Below are 16,563 nucleotides of genomic sequence, written 5' to 3' on the forward strand. Positions count from 1 at the left end.
CAACCAAGATTATTAATTTAATTTGTGGCGTGCTATTATGTCTCAAGTGCCAACGGCCTCTTGCCTCTTTGGTAACACCGGTTCCAGCCATCACCGAAATTAATCGGTGTCGGGCTGCGCTAGCACTTGGAGGGTGACCATCCGGTCTGCCGAGCGCTGTTGGCAAGCGGGGTGCACTCAGCCCTCGTGAGGCAAACTGAGGAGCTACTTGATTGAAAATTAGCGGCTCCGGTCTCGGAAACTGACATACGGCCGCGAGAGCGGTGTGCTGAACACATGACCCTCCATATCCGCATCCAGTGACGCCTGTGGGCTGAGGATGACACGGCGGCCGGTCGGTATCGTTCGGCCTTCATGTCCTGTTCAGGAGGAGTTTTAGTTTTATTATGTCTCAAACTAACAGCAACATGAGTCACGTTTCCTGTGCTATGACTGGATATCATGGTCACGTGACCAAGGCTGTGACTGGCTGACAGAACCAATCGGAGCAGCCGCCATACTGATTACTGTGTTTGGAAAGCTAGTTCGGTGGTTTTCGTATTTATACTTGCGTACTACGAAAATATTCAATTTCATTGACACACTGCATTGAAGATCTCTCCAAAACGTGCCATTTTTAGTACGGTTTGTTGTGTCAAACTGACGGGAAATGTTGTGTCGGCGTACAAAATCGGTACAAAACAAACTGCACTTTTAAAGTGCCACTCGGAGATTCGGATGGCCCAGTACTGTGCTGCTTTCGGGCTTCCAACAGACAGTGACGTCTCTCGTTATCGAAGTCGCCATATGGCAGTGTAAAGTGTGGCGGGACGCGTTCTTGACGCCTTGGCGGAGCACTGCCTTGTGCAGTTGTACTGTAAAGCGAGCGGCCGTGGTGCGCCTGTGTGTGTGGGAGCGGACACCTGTTGGGGCCGCGACCCGGCCATCCGGTGGCTCGCACTTCCGCGACCGCTATAGACCGACAGCACTTCACACCGCCTCTGCAGAGAGCGGTCGCCTTCCGTCTCGCTCTGCGCACCTGGTCACTGCCCTGTCTTCACACGTTCACTTCATACTCCAATCTGCTTACGTAACCAAGTTAACACGGGTTCCACAGCCTTTTTACCAACAAGCATTTCACCATTCACCGGTACATTCGCTTTGCAGGAGTTACCCATCGGCAGGCTCCACAATTCGAACCAAGAACACCGCAGGAGTAAATACCATCTGTTTAGCGAAGTAGCTTAAATTACGTAATAAAGGCAAGTCCTTCCCTCCAGATAGTAGGGGAAGGCAAGGCAAAGTAGCCAGGTCGGGAAAAGTGGACACTGCATACTTTTTTGTCCTGAACAGTGCTGCTGCCTGCCGGGAAGTGGACAAACTAGTTCTAACATGCACCTTAGTTGTCTCTAGTGAGTCTGGTGGAGGAAGCTTGTTCCGCTATTTTTTAATACAGTCCGTTTTGCAACCTGAACCACGCAAGTAACGAGCAGCCCTTAGTGGCTCGCCATCACAGTTTTCTTTATCTTAAATATCTTTGTGTCTAATGCCCTTTTCGCATATTTATTATTTTATAAAAGACATGTAAGTACTGCCGGTCTTTCACGATAATTCCGTAACCAAGTTAACACAGGTTCCACAGCCTTTTTTTGTACCAACAAGCGTTTCACCATTCACCGGTACACTCTCTTTACAGGGGTTACCCATCGGCAGACTCCTTCACCAAAGAAGACGAAGTAAATGCTCCACAATTCGAACCAAGGACAGCTGCTAACACGAACACTGCAGAAGTAAATAGCATCTGTATAGCGAACTAGCTTAAATTACGTAATAAAGGCAAGCTTTCCCTCCAGATAGTAGGGGAAGGTAAGGCAAAGTAGCCAGGCCGGGAAAAGTGGACACTGCAAAATTTTTTTGTCCTGAACAGTGCTGCTGCCTGCCGAGCAGTGGACAAACTAGTTTTAATATGCACCTTAGTTATTTCCAGTGAGTCTGGAGGAGGAAGCATGTTCCGCTATTTTTTTTAGTACAAAATTTTCTTATTTTCAGTCGTCTTACGTAAGTCACTTACATTATTCTTGTTGTGTACATCACATGTACGTAGAGTAATAACTTTTTACCGTACCAATATTGGAACAACGTCTTTTGGTCTCTAAAAGTAGCTCCTTGTTATTGCTCCCGTTTTGATAATTTCTTCTGGAAACTGCTATTGCCGACAGCACTTCACATCAGAAGATCCAGCCTGCCGTGGTGGCCCAGCAGTTCTAGGCGCTACAGTCTGGAACCGCGCGACCGCTACGGTCGCAGGTTCGAATCCTGCCTCGGGCAGGGATGTGTGTGATGTCCTTAGGTTAGTTAGGTTTAAGTAGTTCTAAGTTCTAGGGGACTGATGACCTCAGAAGCTAAGTCCCATAGTTCTCAGAGCCATTTGAACCATTTTTTAACCAGAAGATCCAACGGAAAGCAGCGCGCTTCGTTACAGGATGATTTAGTAATCGCGAAAGCGTTACGGAGATGATAGATAAACTCCAGTGGAAGACTCTGCAAGAGAGACACTCAGTACCTCGGTACGGGCTTTTGTTGAAGTTTCGAGAACATACCTTCACCGAGGATTCAAGTAGTATATTGCTCCCTCCTACGTATATCTCGCGAAGAGGCCATCAGGATAAAATCACAGAGATTAGAGCCCACACAGAGGCATACCGACAGTCTTTCTTTCCGCGAACAATACGGGACGGGAATAGAAGGGAGAACCGATAGAGGTACTCAAAGTACCCTCCGCTACACACCGTCAGATGGCTTGCGGAGTATGGATATAGATGTAGATGGTGTCCGATGGGTAAAGTGGCCACGTTACTCTTCGGAGAAAAGTAGCAAAGGTATGTAAGCAATAACAGTTAGTTACTGTTGTGGGTTGGCAGGATAGCCAACACCAGGTTACGAGAGGAAGCCGAAAGGCACGCGTTTTAGCTCACGCAGGCTGGCGTGAGGTCTGGAACAGGACAAGGAAATTAGAATTTAGAAAAACGGACGTAGCTGGTGGAATACTTAACTTTAATCCATTAATGGTGAACGTCGGTCTTGCCGTTACATAATACACAATATTAATAGCAACTGATAATGGCGCCTTGCTAGGTCGTAGCAAATGACGTAGCTGAAGGCTATGCTAACTATCGTCTCGGCAAATGAGGACGTATTTTGTCAGAGAACCATCGCTAGCAAAGTCGGTTGTACAACTGGGGCGAGTGCTAGGAAGTCTCTCTAGACCTGCCGTGTGGCGGCGCTCGGTCTGCAATCACTAGTAGTGGCGACACGCGGGTCCGACGTATACTAACGGACCGCGGCCGATTTAAAGGCTACCACCTAGCAAGTGTGGTGTCTGGCGGTGACACCACAGTTACTTCCATACATCACTCGTATTGACATCTAAACTCTTTGATGCACAAAGGTATCATCCGTCATTTTATACTTTTGTAACGCTTTTGAAATAATTACATTATGTTATTTAAAACCATATCTGTTACGCTAAATTTGGCGTAATAGAAAACGTTTGAGAAGAGTCTACTCCAGCCGCGCGGAGAGGCCGTCGGTTTGAGGCGCAATGCCACGGATTGCGCTGCTCCTTCCGCCGGATGTTCGAGTCCTTCCTCGGGCATGGGTGTGTGTGTGTGTGTGTGTTGTTCTTAGCACAAGTTAGTTTAGTAGTGCGTAAAGTCCAGAGACCGATCACCTCAGCAGTTTGGTTCCTTATGAATTCACACATAGAGAGTGTGCTCCAGCCGCTTGGTTTTGCTTCAAACAGTAGGCATCAAGAGTCTAAAAATATATCCTAAAATCAGAACAATAAATATGGGATGCTGTTGCCTACCTAGGGAAAAATGGACACCATAATAAGCCTTTAGACAAATGCATATACCTCTTATATATTATTTTCTTTTTGAAGTAAACCAGTTTCGTGCGATACCTAATAATACGTAGATTAGCGGTAAGGTTCTATCAGTAACCATGGTTTGGTGAAAATCAAATTTCCCTTGGAGTGGCCACCCCACCTTCCCCTGTACCCGTTAGCTTCTTTTCAGAGTATGATAAAATATTCCCGTACTTGTCAATCCTATACAACCGCTCGATCAATGAAAGATCCGTAATTAATGCCTGGAAAAATGCACAGGTTACACCAATGCTTAAGAAAGGAAATGAGGGTAATCCGCTGAACTACAGTCCCATATCACTTACGTCGATATGCGGTAGTATTTTGTCACATATACTGTCTTCGAATATTATGAATTACCGTGAGGAAAATGATCTATTGACAAATAGCCAACAAGGTTTCAGAAAATATCGTTATTGTGAATCACAACTAGCTCAATATTCGCAAGGTGTAATGACTGCTGTCGACAGGGAATCTCCAGTTGATAAATACATATCAAAAAAAGTTTTGCATCACCTCGGTTCCGAGAGCTACGGAATCTGTACAGAAAATTGGTATAGTGTTCAAAATAAACATAATTTCCGCCCTTTTTATTGCTCATGAAAACCACACATTGCATGTTTTACCACCATACAGCGAGACCTCCAGAGGTGGTGGTCCAGATTGCTGTACACACCGGTACCTCTAATACCCAGTAGCACGTCCTCTTGCATTTATGCGTAACTGTATTCGTCGTGGCGTACTATCCACAAGTTCATCAAGGCACTGTTAGTCCAGATTGTCCCACTCCACAACAGCGATTCGGCGTAGATCCCTCGGAGTGGTTGGTTAGTGGGTGACGTCGTCCATAAACAGCCCTTTTCAATCTATCCCAGGCATGTTCGATAGGGTTCATGTCTGGAGAACATGCTGGCCACTCTAGTCAAGCGATGTCGTTATTCCGAACGAAGTCATTCACAAGATGTGCACGATAGGGGCGCGAACTGTCGTCCATGAAGACGAATGCCTCGCGAATATGCTGCCGATATGGTTGTACTATCGGTCGGAGGATAGCATTCACGTATCGTACAGCCGTTACGGCACCTTCCTGTGATCACCAGGGGCGTACGTCGGCCCCACATAATGCCACACCGAAACAGCAGGGAACCTCCACCTTGCTGCACTCGCTGGACAGTGTGATTAAGGCGTTCAGCCTGACCGGGTTGCCTCCAAACATGTCTCCGGCGATTGTCTGGATGAAGGCATATGCGACACTCATCGGTGAAGAAAACGTGATGGCAATCCTGAGCGGTCCGTTCGGCATGTTGTTGGGCCATCTGTACCGCGCTGCACCGTGTCGTGTTTGAAAAGATGGATCTCGCCATGGACGTCGGGAGAGAAGTTGCGCATCATGCAGCCTATTGCGCACAGTTTGAGTCGTAACACGACGACCTGTGACTGCACGAAAAGCATTATTCAACATGGTGGCGTTGCTGTCAGGGTTCCTCCGAGCCATAATCAGTAGGTAGCGGTCATCCACTGCAGTACTAGCCCTTGGGCGGCCTGAGAGAGGCATGTCATCGACAGTTCCTGCCTCTCTGTATCTTCTTCTCCATGCCCGAACAACATCGCTTTGGTTCACTCCGAGACGCCTGGAAACAGCCCTTGTTGAGAGCCGTTCCTGGCACGAAGTAACAACGCAGACGCGATCGAACCGCGGTAGTGACCGTCTATGCATGGTTGAACTACAGACAACGCTAGCCGTGTACCTCCTTCCTGGTGGAATGACTTGATCTGATCGGCTGTCGAACCCCTTCCGTCTAATAGTCGTTGCTCATGCATGGTTGTTTACGTCTTTGGGCGGGTTTAGTGACATCTCTGAACAGCCAAAGGGACTATGTCTGCGATACAATATCCACAGTCAATGTCTATCTTCAGGAGTTCTGCGAACTGGGGTGATGCAAAACTTTCTTTGATGTGTGTATATTTCTCGGTTTACATGACGCTTTTGATACCGTTCCTCACAAACAAATCTATAATCAGACTGCATGCTACTGGAGTGTCGCTTCAGTTGTGCGACTGGACTCGTGATTCCCTGTCAGAAAGGTAATAGACGGAAACTTTTCGAGTAAAACAGAAGTGATATCTGGCGTTCCCAAAAGCCGTGGTATAGACCGTTTTACCTTCCTAATCCACATAAACGGGTTAGCAGACAGTATGAGCAGCCTTCTTAGATTACTTGCGGATGATGCTGCAATTTACGTTCTAGTGAGGTCATCAAGAGATCAAAACGAATTCCAAAATCACTTAGGCACAATATGTGTATGGTGCGAAAATTAGTAGTTGTCTCTGAATAAGGGAAAGGGTGAGATCATCCACATGAGTACTAGAAGAATTCCGTTAAATTTCGGTTACATGATAAGTCACACGAATCTAAAGGCTGCCAGTTCACTTCACAATTACGGACGATTTAAGTTGGAACGATCACGTAGATAATTCTGTCCTATAGGCAAACTGAAGAATGAGTTTTATTGGCGGGTCACTTAGAAAATGCAACAGGTCTACTAAAGAGACTGCCTACACTTCGGTTGTCCGTCTTCTGATAGAGCATTGCTGTGCCGTATGGGATCCTTACCAGATGGTATTGATGGAGGACATCGAAAAGGCCGAAGAATGGCAACTCGTCGTCCACTGTCTGGTGGCAATCATTAAAACAAAGGCATTTTTCGTTGCAGGGAGAACTTCTCACGAAATTTCAATCACCAACTTTCACCTTTGAATGCGAAAATATTTTGTCGTCGCCATCCTATATTGGGAGAAATGACTATCGCAATAAAATAAAGGAGCCAGAGCTCATACGGGAAGATTTAAGTGTTCATTTTTCCCACGCGTAGCTAGAGAGTGGAATGGTAGAGAAATAGTCTGTTTCGAAGAACCCTCTGCCAGGCACTTGGGTGTGAACTCCAGAGCAGTCACGCAGATGTAAATGTAGATTGTGTAATGTTCAACAAAAATTTCTGCTGTCAGACGCCAATTGCACTTGGTTGGATGTAATCTAGGGGAATGCTCCTACAAAAGCTACGCAACGTCAGTTTATCACCAGAACTTCTCAGCAGATAGTGTCGATTACAGGATACCCTCGCACATAGGTTCGTTTGTTCTGATCAGAATGTATTTTGGTCGTGGACGATGAAAAAATTAGCTTTAATTACCAGAACCTGGCCCATCACCGTAGATTTCAACTTCGGTTTTAGGCAGATTGGCTCGTGTTCCCAGGCAGCAGATATCGGTCGTTGCGTATTTCACTCACTACTCGATAACCACAGTCATTCCAGGCGTACTGAACTTTCAGTCCTAACTGCAACTGCAACATTGGGTCATGCGACAAAGGTGTAGCAGAAAATTCGTTCAACAGTTACAAAAGGTTTTGATATTCTGTTTACTGACGAGGAATACAGGTTGAATTTCGACGAGAACCGACGATGCCCTTGGGGTGCTAATGATATTTGCCGAACCAGAATGAATATCTGAATCCCGAAAGAGGAACGACCTCTACCCCTTTTCCATTTTAAGCATAAAGGACTTTAATTTAAAAAATTAAGTATTTAAAAGAAAGAAGACAAGGAAAAACAGCATTGAACTCTATAGTGGGGCAAGCTAGTCATAGAAGGCATGTTTAGAGAGAGACAGGGTGGGCTGTAGGGGAAGATGGGAGGCCTACTAATTACGACCTCCGTCACTCACTTCCGATCTCACTTTCTTCCCTCGTCAAATCCCTTGGTGTGAAATGTCCTCGGAACTGTTACCAGTCGAGCAACGAGAAACTACAGATTTTGGTGAAAATTCGGTTTAAAAGCCCGAACAGGCCAGTAGCGGATATTGATAATTATTTTATTTCAACAAAATCTCTCAGCTCCGTGCGGATAATGGGTTTCACGCCTAATGGCTGTGGAACCCAAAGTAAATAAAAACTCTGATATCGGTAGTTTCCGATTGTTTTAAAATCAAACTACGTAAACGAACCAATTTTTGAAGACTATTTGTGCGAGTAAATAATTAATTACAGATTGGAAAGGGGTTTTGTCTGGAAGGGCTAGCAAACCTTCAGAAACTGTCAACTGTGTTTTAATGTACAGATTCAGTACTGGTTATTCAACGACTTGTCCGTGGAACGGTCGTTTGTAGCGACTGTGAATGGATCTGAACTAATGAGTATACTTACTTTACTAAAATTTAATATTCACGTAACTGAATGTCTTGAAGTTTGCTCCGTTGTCTTCTTACACAGGTACGGAAATCCGCAAGTTTTGTTTGCTCGAAGAACACTCACTGATACTAGAATTCTGGAAGTGTCGTGAATATCTAAGAAACCAAATACATATGTACACTTTTATTGTTTATATTTTAAGTCTTCAAACATCGAAATAATAAAACGGAAGATTCATTCGCTTCCGTGAGCTGTCAACTGCAACTACATTGTCTGCTTTTTTAGGACATAACGAAACACGACTTGTCTCCATTGCTCCACTAATCCGTGTCAACTGTTCACGATGAGAAAGTACAAAGATCCCATTAGAAGCAAAGACGTTTACATCTTTGTTAAAGACATTAATTGATAAACATTTAGCAAACCTGGGTAGATTTAAATTTAAGATTTTTACGTTAAATCTTCAAAATTTATTGTAAACATATATTATAAAAATAGTTACGTATGAAATAATTAATTGTGATTGGTATGGTTTTCTAAGAATTTATAAATTTGTAACATGAAATTACCGTCTGGTTCCATAAACCGTAAACTGCGTCTAACAATAAGTACGCGACATTTGGACGACGTTCTATATTTTTTGACCGGCATTACCACACAATCGATTCTTCCGACACATTCATATCATTTCCGCACATTGCATGCAATGTACAAACTTCAGACCGAATTTCCTGCGTTCGTACTCGTCCAATCAGAGAACACTGGCCCCAGCGACCGGGTTTCTCACTGCGCTCATTTGTTTTACATGAACCGCTCTGCAGGAAGTCTTGCGACCCCGGGGCATTTGTATACCGTGTGACGCTCTCAGAACATACATACCGTTCTTGGAGGAAGTCGTGAACCGTACCAATGCTGGGCAGACATGCAGAGAATTTGCAGTCAAAAACTAGTGCGAGTAGTTGATACGTAGTTCACACGCAGTCTTGCTGAAGGAAAAAAGTCCAATCGCTCACACGTGTTCGATCTTCCCTTTATCGAGTTATGGTAAGAAATAATAACTGACGAACACAGCAATTTGCTCAGCAGTCGTATGATTGGTCACACAGCTGGGGAGGGCAGGTGTGTGTTTAATGTCACGTCTTTGTCAAAATTGTTAAAGACGGAGCATTTATTCTGATGGCCGTGCATCAGGAAGAGAAGAACGTAATTTTTGGTCGAATGAGGTTTTGGACTACCTCCGACTATTACACTACTGGCCATGAAAATTGCTATACCAAGAAGAAATGCGGATGATAAACGGGTATTCATTGGACACATATATTATACTAAAACTGACAACATGTGATTACATTTTCACGCAATGTGGGTGCATAGATCCTGAGAAATCAGTACCGAGAACAACCACCTCTGGCCGTAATAACGGCCTTGATACGCCTAGGCATTGAGTCAAACAGAGCTTGGATGGCGTGTACAGGTACAGCTGCCCATGCAGCTTCAACACGATACTACAGTTCATCAAGAGTAGTGACTGGCGTATTGTGACGAGTCAGTTGCTCGGTCACCTTTGACCAGACGTTTTCAATTGGTGAGAGACCTGGAGAATGTGCTGGCCAGGGCAGCAGTCGAACATTTTCTGTATCCAGAAAGGCCCGTATAGGACCTGCAACATGCGGTCGTGCATTATCCTGCTGAAATATAGGGTTTCGCAGGGATCGAATGAAGGGTAGGGCCTCGGTTCGTAACACATCTGACATGTACCGTCCACTGTTCAAAAGTGCCGTCAATGCAAACAAGAGGTGACCGAGACGTGTAACCAATGGCACCCCATACCATTATGCCGAGTGATACGCCAGTATGGCGATGACGAATACACGCTTCCAATGTGCGTTCACCGCGATGTCGCCAAACACGGATGCGACCATCATGATGCTGTAAACAGAACCTGGATTCATCCGAAAAAATGACGTTTTGCCATTCGTGCACCCACGTTCGTCGTTGAGTACACCATCGCAGGCGCTCCTGTCTCTGATGCAGCGTCAAGTGTTGCCGCAGCCATGATCTCCGAGCTGATAGTCCATGCTGCTGTAAACGTCGTCAAACTATTCGTGCAGATGATTGTTGTCTTGCAAACGTCCCCATCTGTTGACTCAGGGATCGAGACGTGGCTGCACGATCCGTTACAGCCATGCGGATAAGATGCCTGTCATCTCGACTGCTAGTGATACGAGGCCGTTGGGATCCAGCACGGCGTTCCGTATCACCCTCCTGAACCCACGGGTTCCATATTCTGCTAACAGTCATTGGATCTCGACCAACGCGAGCAGCAATGTCACGATACGATAAACCGCAATCGCGATAGGCTACAATCCGACCTTTATCAAAGTCGGAAACGTGATGGTACGCCTTTCTCATCCTTAAACGAGGCATCATAACAACGTTTCACCAGGCAACGGCGGTCAACTGCTGTCTGTGTATGAGAAATCGGTTGGAAACTTTCCTCATGTCAGCACGTTGTAGGTGTCGCCACCGGCGCCAACCTTGTGTGAATGCTCCGAAAAGCTAATCATTTGCAGGAGCTTATTCCTGTCGGTTAAATTTCGCGTCTGTAGCACGTCATCTTCGTGGTGTAGCAATTTTAATGGCCAGTAGTGTAACTAATGCCTTCGTCACCTGTATGTACATACAGTGCGTGTCCCTCCTAAGGGTCTTCGGGCGCATTTCCTCGGTTTTTCTGGACGTATCTGCAGTTTCATTTTTGCAGTGTGCAGCTGGAATCGGCTCAACAAATACCGCCCACCACGTCTTTCTTGCGGCTCCCAATATCGACGGAAAGCTTCGATTTGTTTCCCGCAACAAACAAAATTATTTTTGAAGCGGAATTTTAAGTGTCCATTCGATAGAGCGGACTCATGTTAGGCTAGTGCGATATTGGTTTCATCGGAATAGCCGGCCACTGTGGCCGTGCGGTTCTAGGCGCTTCAGTCTGGAACTGCGTGACCGCTACGGTCGCAGGTTCGAATCCTGCCTCGGGCATGGGTGTGTGTGATGTCCTTAGGTTAGTTAGGTTTAAGTAGTTCTAAGTTCTAGGGGACTGATGACCACAGATACTAAGTCCCATAGTGCTCAGAGCCATTTGAACCATTTTTATCGGAATGTACTAACAAAGTACAGTAAAACACAAATAATAACCAGTTCTCCAGCATCTACTGAGGAGCGCTGCTGTATGGTGGTAGCAGTCATTACATGCCAGGGCGTAATGTCACTGCCGAGGTATCGGTTATTCTTCTTGTTTTACTGCCCTTGTTAATGCATACCGGAATAACGAGTACGCACTAGACTAACAAACCGACACCTTCCGTCGATACAGAGCGTCGCAAGAAAGACGTGGTGAGCATTATCTGCTGGACCGTTTCGAGCTTCTCCCTGAAAAAAAAAAAAAAAAAAAAAAAAAAAAAAAAAAAAAAAAAAAAAAAAAAAAAAAAAAAAGAAAGGGCCCCGGAAATATGAGCCGACGCACCATAGAAAATGCCTCTGATGGGTGATAAGACGGAGACCCGGTATATTCAGTATGTAGCGGGCATAAGTGCAGATACTTTTATACGAGGTACCTCAGTATGTGTACACGATATTGTGTTCGTCGTTTTTTCTCTGTGTCAAACAGTCCTCCTACAAAATTTCACGAACTTTACTTTGTTACTAGATGTTTTCTGCATGGTCGTAACTGCACCAGTAAATGGACTACGCCTTTGAATATAGACTGACTGTTTTGCATCCATGCTGGCACACTTCAGCACCTGACCTGTGCCCAGGAGAGGTGACAAAAGCCATGGGACACCTTCTAATGTGGTGTCTGACCTCTTTTTGCCCGCCGTAGTGCAGCAACTCGACGTGGCGAGGAGTCAACAAGTCCTTCGAAGTCCCCTGCAGAAATATCGAGCCATGCTCCCTACATATCCTTCCATAAATGCGCAGGATTTTCTACACCAACCGACCTCTCGATTATGTACCATAAATGTACGACGTGGTTCACATCGCTCGATCTGGTTAGCCAAACCATCCGCTCGAATTGTCAGAATGTTCTTCAGACCAACCTCGAACAGTTGTGGCCCAGGACATGACGGTTTGTCATAGACAAAAGTGAAGTGCATGAATGGCTACAAATGGTCTCCAGGTAGCCGAACATAACCATTCCCAGTCAGTGATTGGTTCAGTTGGATCAAAGGACCCAGTCCATTCCATCTAAAGACAGCCCACACCATTGTGGGGACACCATCTGCTTGCACTATATCTTGTTCCCAGTTTGGTTCCATAGCTTGAAGGCCTCTACATCTACGTCTACATCTACGTGGTTACTCTGCTATTCACAATAAAGTGCCTGGCAGAGGGTTCAATGAACCACCTTGATGCTGTATATCTACCGTTCCACTCTCGAACGGCACGCGGGAAAAACGAGCACTTACATTTCTCTGTGCGAGCCCTGACTTCTCTTATTTTATCGTGATCATCATTGCTCCCTATGTAGGTGGGTGCCAACAGAATGTTTTCGCAATCGGAGGAGAAAATTGGTGATTGAAATTTCATCAGAAGATCCCGTCGCAACGATAAACGCCAGATGCGAATCCTTCCAACAGCTCTTACCAATTGAAATCGGGACTCATCTTACCAGACTACGGTTTTCCAGTCGTCTAGAGTCCGCCCGACAAGATCACGAGCCCAAGAGACGTGCTGCACGCTATGCCGTGCTGTCAGCACAGACACTCGCGTCTGTCGTTTGCTGGCACAGCGAAATTTTGTCCCACTGTCCTGACGGATACCTTCATCGTACGTCCCACATTGATTTCTGCCATTATTTCACGCAGTGTTGCTTGTCTGTTAGCACTAACAACTCTGTAGAGACGCGGCTGCTCTGGATTATTAAGCGTAGGCCGCGGCCACCGGGTTATCCGTCAATTCCCGTCGTTGTGGGCGTAATCACATGGGGTACCTTACCAAATACTCACCTAACAACAACTGACAGCTCCGCCAATGGACTGTTCTTTTATAGCTTGTGCACGCGATACTACCGCCATATGTGCATATCGCTATTCCATGGCTTTTGTCAACTCAGTGTATTTCATGCAAGAGCTAAAAAGTGAAGAAATCTTTACAGTTGTAGAGCATATGAAAAGTTACCTCTTTGAAATGTTAGAAGAATATTCATGTACTTAGATTTAGTGTTCATTTCATTGGGACTCAGTCAAGTTGTCGCTATAGGTGTGAACAAGCAGAAAAAATTAACATACTTTGCTTCACAAATTATTTCGGTAATTGTCTAAGTATGCAGATTCGTGAATGGTTACTAATGGCTTGACAGTTGCACCCACCATCATCCAAGGAGAAAGTTTGCAATATCTGCGCATTCTGATCATATGGCTGACTTTAAAAACTGAAAGTAGGGTACTGCATAAACTTCGCATTACGTAACATTATTAATCACACGGGGTGGACGCAATAGAACTGGCCCCGAAAAATATTTCGTGTGCTTTAAGGTAGGCATCTCACCGCAAACCATCCACACCTGGAGCGGATAATGTAAGTTGGCTGGCTATCTTAAGGAGCATGAAATATTTTCCCGGGCAGTTCTATTTTGCATCTTGGGTCATGTGTTAATTAGCTCTTCTCAGAAATAGTTCAATGGGGATCAGTCTCCAGTCATAGGGTTGGTGCTGTGTCGCCTCCTCAGCTACCGAAGTATTTACGCAATTAAAAATGGTATTTGAGAAATCGTCCTGCGTGTATGTTTGTTTCTTAGTCCTTTACGACGTGCCAGTTTTCCGTGCTTCATGATGCTGTTTGGTGTGTTGCAGAGTTCGTGCACCGAGGAGGAGATGGGCCCCGAGAGTTAGCACAGTGTGACGCAAAGCGCGTCCTGCGTCCTGCCGCGGCAGGACTGCTGACGTCACCTGTGACGTCGCCAGCTGCACTCGCCGTCCTCGCCCTTAGCACTGCCCGTGTGGCTTACAGTAGAGGCTGTGACTAATCTGGAACTCCAGGACCGGTCTCCAGTTCCCTCGCCACTTCTCCAGGACGAGTACACCCATCAGCAATGGTTGTCGTCACATCCTAGAAATACCGTGCTTTACTCGTACAGTCAATTTGAAATCTTATTTGGTTAGCTATCTAAGTTTCCCCTCTTCAACGAAAAAAACTAAAAGGTATCATTGTTGACTCCGTTATAAGTTACTATGTTAACTTCTTTTATTCTCTTATTATGCACACTGCCTCCACTGTAATTCACTCCAATTTTAATATTTGTTGGAAATGTCTTTCGAAATATTTTGTTGATCCCGTCACTGCAGCAACCAATATCTACATGCAAATACGAAATTCCTGGTTTTTAGTGTAATTTGAAAATTAATTTCAGTGTTATCAACGAGTTCCATCAAACGTGATAGCAAACTGCATACTACTTTTTATAGGTTACATATTTTGAAGTTACTGAGGAAATCTTTTTTTCCCATTGGAGAATCAGTGTGCTTCTGAAAAATTCATGGGAATTAAGTCTAAGGATTTTTTTTTTTTGCACAAGTAGATATTCTTGGTATACATTTTCTGGCTTAAGTACCACAACATCATCTGATCGAGTGTTAGTATGACACAGTTCACAATGGAATGAAGTGACCAAAAATTATCTTGTTTCTGTGACCAAACTGCCTGTAATCTATTACATAATTACTGGGTTGACTGAACATTGCTATTGTTATTTGTGTAAATTTGTGCCTCTTTGCTATTAGGAGAACATGGATACAGTGCTAACTTGAACATTAATAGAAGGTATGAATTCAGCTTAGCTAATGAAGAGTAATTTTGCGGAATTTGTAACATGTGCCAAGTACATCCCTTGGGAGGTAATGTTACTGACAGAAATTCTATGACTAATTGAACTGTGTTATAGAACTGTAGAAATGACAGCATGTAAACATGTACTGCTGTTCGGTTTTTTAAATGAAAAATAAAATGAAAAGCAGATTACAGCATTACATGTCGTTTCTACAGTTTATAAACGTTATGAAACACAGTCAACCAAAAATATTCTAATTTGTCAGTGTTTGTCAGTTACTCTTACATTTTAAATTCGAGTTACAGCGTAATTTTCCAAAACAGCTCACATAATTCCCTCTCCAGTGTCACTAATGCTATTATAAAAAGTTAAAGTGAGGAAACAGATAATTGTATATTATGTGAGAGTTAAAATATTTGCTGGGAATGGCTTATTAGAAGTGAAGAATCAACAATAGTACAACTGGGTAGCTATTCGCTACTTAACTATAGTCTCCATGAATCACTATACATGTGGCAGGTAACGAAAGACTTATGCTTGATGTGAATGAAAAAGAACACTACCTTTTATTTTACTGTGAAATTTTCAAATCTCTTCAGGTGACTAGGGCAATTAATGCACCTAGGAAAAGGAAACCATTAGGAGTACATCATAGCAGAGATACAAGAAGAAGACTATTATTTATAATTTTTGTGTATATAATGAAATTTATAAAAATATGTAAAATGATAGATAGAGCATTGTATATTAAGACAGATATAGAAAGCAATATAATGTATTTTATGGGATAACAAATAAAGCTTAAACAATGAAAATCTTCATACTGTCTTGAAATTTGTTTCATATTTTTGGAACCACATTTTTCAGCTTCATTATATTTCTGGTACACACAACAAGTATGCAGGGAAAGTGACAGAAAATTACTGCATATCCTATAAGAAACTAAATAATAGATTAATGAAACAGAGACAAATAAATGTTTTCAGATAGGGTACATCCGCCTGTGATTCTGCTGTAGGCTGTTGTTAAATTGTTTGACAATGACATTTACATATCTTGGTGTTCATTGATGTATCCAGTGTGTGATAAAAAGGTACAATTTTTCAGGAGATACTTCTCAACATAAAAGAACAACATATTTTGCATGGAAATATGTCCACAGATGGTTTATTTTGGTGTCAGAACACATTTTCTACAACTTTTCTTAGTAAATGGAACTTACATACGCTAATTGATCAAAATTCACTCTTCCTTAAATCTGGTTATGTTGCAGTACCTAGCTATGATGCCAGTGTTTTGCGTCCGATTTTGAGCCCGAAAGATGAAATTAGCAATGGTTTCTTAAAGAGTACCATACCTGTTTAGCTAGATTATGTGCTTTAATGAACAGGACAAAATACGAGTTCGTACTTGATGTAGCTCCTCCTCATTTGAGTGTTAAGCAGTCAGCTTCTAAACAACAGATTCTGTGCCAGGTTGATAGCAGGAGGTAGGTCATTTCCTTGACCTCCGCATTCTCTGGACTTGATCCCACAGGATTTGTGTTTTTGACAGAATCTGGACGTTCTTCAGTGTTGAGGGCTGGTTGGACATGCAGAGAGTGCCTATATCTTAGAAGAGAAAAGCTGTATGTGAAACTACGAACAATGT

General features: G+C 43.9%; 1 long non-coding RNA gene across 1 annotated transcript in view; it reads left to right on the forward strand.

Annotated features, from left to right (window-relative positions):
- Positions 1–15,734, forward strand: part of LOC124605777 — a 36,117-nt gene extending 20,383 nt beyond the window's left edge. The window contains exon 2 of the long non-coding RNA XR_006978679.1: positions 13,940–15,734. This is a non-coding gene — a long non-coding RNA (uncharacterized LOC124605777). The remainder of the gene's footprint in view (positions 1–13,939) is intronic.
- Positions 15,735–16,563: the final 829 nt, after the last annotated feature.

This window comes from Schistocerca americana, chromosome 3 (assembly GCF_021461395.2).
Source record: "Schistocerca americana isolate TAMUIC-IGC-003095 chromosome 3, iqSchAmer2.1, whole genome shotgun sequence".
Taxonomy (NCBI): domain Eukaryota; kingdom Metazoa; phylum Arthropoda; class Insecta; order Orthoptera; family Acrididae; genus Schistocerca; species Schistocerca americana.